This window comes from Arachis stenosperma, chromosome 10 (assembly GCF_014773155.1).
Source record: "Arachis stenosperma cultivar V10309 chromosome 10, arast.V10309.gnm1.PFL2, whole genome shotgun sequence".
Lineage (NCBI taxonomy): Eukaryota > Viridiplantae > Streptophyta > Magnoliopsida > Fabales > Fabaceae > Arachis > Arachis stenosperma.
This window is the reverse complement of record NC_080386.1, coordinates 45,271,057-45,275,713: the sequence shown is the minus strand read 5'-3', so window position 1 is coordinate 45,275,713 and position 4,657 is coordinate 45,271,057. Positions and strand designations below refer to the sequence as shown.

General features: G+C 40.1%; 1 non-coding gene across 1 annotated transcript; it reads left to right on the top strand.

Annotated features, from left to right (window-relative positions):
• The first annotated feature begins 1,783 nt into the window (after window positions 1-1,783).
• LOC130959779 (small nucleolar RNA R71) lies at window positions 1,784-1,891 on the top strand. The gene has a single exon (XR_009078845.1). It is a non-coding gene; the product is annotated as a small nucleolar RNA R71 (small nucleolar RNA).
• The last annotated feature ends 2,766 nt before the right edge of the window (window positions 1,892-4,657 follow it).

The window sequence follows — 4,657 nt, the reverse complement described above, 5'->3', positions numbered from 1 at the left end:
TAACAAAGGAAAATAGATAAAATATAACATTGGGTTGCCTCCCAACAAGCGCTTCTTTAATGTCAGTAGCTTGACAGTGGGCTCTCATGGAGCCTCACAAATGCTCAGAGCAATGTTGGAACCTCCCAACACCAAACTTAGAGTTTGAATGTGGGGGTTCAACACCAAACTTAGAGTTTGGTTGTGGCCTCCCAACACCAAACTTAGAGTTTGACTGTGGGGGCTCTGTTTGACTCTGTTTTGAGAGAAGCTTTTCATGCTTCCTCTCCATGGTGACAGAGGGATATCCTTGAGCCTTAAACACAAAGGATTCTTCATTCACTTGAATGATCAATTCTCCTCTGTCCACATCAATCACAGCCCTTGCTGTGGCTAGGAAGGGTCTGTCGAGGATGATGGATTCACCCATGCACTTCCCAGCGTCTAGAACTATGAAATCAGCAGGGATGTAATGGTCTTCAATCTTCACCAAAACATCCTCTACAAGTCCATAAGCTTGTTTTCTTGAATTGTCTGCCATCTCTAGTGAGATTCTTGCAGCTTGTACCTCAAAGATCCCTAGCTTCTCCATTACAGAGAGAGGCATGAGGTTTACACTTGACCCTAAGTCACACAGAGCCTTCTTGAAGGTCATGGTGCCTATGGTACAAGGTATTGAAAACTTCCCAGGATCTTGTCTCTTTTGAGGTAATTTCTGCCTAGACAAGTCATCCAGTTCTTTGGTGAGCAAAGGGGGTTTGTTCTCCCAAGTCTCATTTCCAAATAACTTGTCATTTAGCTTCATGATTGCTCCAAGGTATTTAGCAACTTGCTCTTCAGTGACATACTCATCCTCTTCAGAGGAAGAATACTCATCAGAGCTCATGAATGGCAGAAGTAAATTCATTGGAATCTCTATGGTCTCATTTTGAGCCTCAGATTCCCATGGTTCCTCATTAGGGAACTCATTGGAGGTCAGTGCACACCCATTGAGGTCTTCCCTAGTGGCGTTCACTGCCTCTCCTTCCTCTCCAAATTTGGCCATGTTGATGGCCTTGCACTCTCCTTTTGGATTTTCTTCTGTATTGCTTGGAAGAGTACTAGGAGGGAGTTCAGTAATTTTCCTGCTCAGCTGTCCCACTTGTGCCTCCAAATTTCTAATGGAGGACCTTGTTTCAGTCATGAAACTTTGAGTGGTTTTGATCAGGTCAGAGACCATGGTTGCTAAGTGAGAGTGGTTCTGCTTAGAATTCTCTGTCTGTTGCTGAGAAGATGATGGAAAAGGCTTGCCATTGCTAAACCTGTTTCTTCCACCATTGTTGTTGTTGAAACCTTGTTGAGGTCTCTGTTGATCCTTCCATGAGAAATTTGGATGATTTCTCCATGAAGAATTATAGGTGTTTTCATAGGGTTCTCCCAGGTAATTCACCTCTTCCATTGAAGGGTTCTCAGGATCATAAGCTTCTTCTTCAGATGAAGCATCCTTAGTACTGCCAGGTGCATTTTGCATTCCAGACAGACTTTGAGAAATCAAACTGACTTGCTGAGTCAATATTTTGTTCTGAGCCAATATGGCATTCAGAGTATCAATCTCAAGAACTCCTTTCTTCTGATTTGTCCCATTGTTCAAAGGATTCCTTTCAGAAGTGTACATGAATTGGTTATTTGCAACCATTTCAATTAGCTCTTGAGCTTCTGCAGGCGTCTTCTTTAAATGAAGAGATCCTCCAGCAGAGCTATCCAAAGACATCTTGGACAGTTCAGAGAGACCATCATAGAAAATACCTATGATGCTCCATTCAGAAAGCATGTCAGAGGGGCATTTTCTGATTAATTGTTTGTATCTTTCCCAAGCTTCATAGAGGGATTCACCTTCCTTCTGTCTGAAGGTTTGGACTTCCACTCTAAGCTTACTCAATTTTTGAGGTGGAAAGTACTTTGCCAAGAAGGCATTGACTAGCTTTTCCCAAGAGTTCAGGCTTTCTTTAGGTTGTGAGTCCAACCATGTCCTAGCTCTGTCTCTTACAGCAAAAGGGAATAGCAAAAGTCTGTAGACCTCAGGGTCAACCCCATTAGTCTTGACAGTGTCACAGATTTGCAAGAATTCAGCTAAAAACTGATGAGGATCTTCCAATGGAAGTCCATGGAACTTGCAATTCTGTTGCATTAGAGAAACTAATTGAGGCTTAAGCTCAAAGTTGTTTGCTCCAATGGCAGGGATAGAGATGCTTCTCCCATAGAAGTCGGGAGTAGGTGCAGTAAAGTCACCAAGCACCTTCCTTGCATTGTTGGCATTGTTGTTGTTTTCGGCTGCCATGGGTTCTTCTTCTTTGAATATTTCTGTTAGGTCCTCTACAGAGAGTTGTGCCTTAGCTTCTCTTAGCTTTCGCTTCAAGGTCCTTTCAGGTTCAGGGTCAGCTTCAACAAGAATGCCTTTGTCTTTGCTCCTGCTCATATGAAAGAGAAGAGAACAAGAAAATATGGAATCCTCTATGTCACAGTATAGAGATTCCTTGAGGTGTCAGAGGAACAGAAAAATAGAAGAAAGAGGTAGAAGAATTCGAACTTAGTGAGATAGAGTTCGAATTGTGCATTGAGGAGGAGTTTTACTCCATAAATAGAGGGATGTGAGAAGAGAAGAAGAGTTTTTCGAAAATTAATTAAAAAGATTTTGAAAAGTTGATTGATAATTTTTGAAAACTAAAAGTGGGAAAGAAATCAAGTGATTTTTGAAAAAGATTTTGAAATTAGAAATCAAAAAGATATGATTGAAAACTATTTTGAAAAAGATGTGATTAAAAAGATATGTTTGAAAAATTATGCTTTTAAAAAGATATGATTGAAAAGATATGATTTGAAAAAGATTTGATTTTGAAAAACTTTGAAAACTTGAAAAAAATTTGCATTGAAAACAGAATCTTCCCTCTTGTGCCATCCTGGCGTTAAACGCCCAGAATGGTGCACATTCTGGCGTTTAACGCCCAATGCACTACCTTTTTGGGCGTTAAACGCCCAACCAGGCACCCTGGCTGGCGTTTAAACGCCAGTCTGTCCTTCTTCACTGGGCGTTTTGAACGCCCAGCTTTTTCTGTATAATTCCTCTGCAGTATGTTCTAAATCTTCAATTCTCTGTATTATTGACTTGAAAAGACACAAATTAAAAAAAAATTTGGATTTTTAATAATTAAAATGCAACTAAAATCAAATAACAATGCATGCAAGACACCAAACTTAGCAGTTTGTATACCATTAACACTAACAAAATGAGAATGCATATAACAAAACACTCAAGTCAAGAGAATTCAAAGATCAAAACAAGGAAATCATCAAGAACAACTTGAAGATTAATGAAGACACATGCATGAATTCGAAAAAATGCAAGAAGAACAGAAACATGCAATTGACACCAAACTTAACATGAGACACTAGACTCAACAAGAAACATAGAATATTTTTGGTTTTTATGATTTTGTAAATTTTTTTTGGATTTTTCGAAAATTAAGTGGAAAAGAAAATAAAGGTATCAAAATTCTTAATGAGAATTCCAGGAATCATGCAATGTTAGTCTAAAGCTTTAGTCTAAAGAAATTAGACATGGCTAGCCAAGCTTCAGCAGGACATTACATTCAAGAGCTAAATTGATGAGAGTCAATCAGCTTTGGTGATGATAAGAACATCACCTTGAAACACTAGAATTCATTCTTAAGAACTCTGAAGATAAATACCTAATCTAAGCAACAAGATGAACCGTCAGTTGTCCATACTCGAAACAATCCCCGGCAACGGCGCCAAAAACTTGGTGCACGAAATTGTGATCATCAATGGCGCCATCAACATGGTACGCTCATTGCAATCTTAACTCTTTATCACAACTCCGCACAACTAACCAGCAAGTGTACTGGGTCGTCCAAGTAATAAACCTTACGTGAGTAAGGGTCGATCCCACAGAGATTGTTGGTATGAAGCAAGCTATGGTCACCTTGTAAATCTTAGTCAGGCAAACTCAAATGGTTATGGGTGATATACGAATAAAATATAAAGATAGAGATAGAGATACTTATGTAATTCATTGGTAGGAATTTCAGATAAGCGTATGAAGATGCTTGGTCCCTTCCGTCTCTCTGCTTTCCTACTGTCTTCATCCAATCCTTCTTACTCCTTTCCATGGCAAGCTGTATGCAAGGGTTTCACCGTTGTCAGTGGCTACCTCCCATCCTCTCAGTGGAAATGTTCAACGCACCCTGTCACGGCACGGCTATCCATCTGTCGGTTCTCAATCAGGCCGGAATAGAATCCAATGATTCTTTTGCGTCTGTCACTAACGCCCCACCCTCAGGAGTTTGAAGCTCGTCACAGTCATTCAATCATTGAATCCTACTCAGAATACCACAGACAAGGTTTAGACCTTCCGGATTCTCTTGAATGCCGCCATCAGTTCTAGCTTATACCACGAAGATTTCGGTTAAAGAATCCAAGAGATATCCACCCAATCTAAGGTAGAACGGAGGTGGTTGTCAGGCACGCGTTCATAGGTGAGAATGATGATGAGTGTCACGGATCATCACATTCATCAAGTTGAAGAACAAGTGATATCTTGGAACAAGAACAAGCGGAATTGAATAGAAGAACAATAGTAATTGCATTAATACTCGAGGTACAGCAGAGCTCCACACCTTAA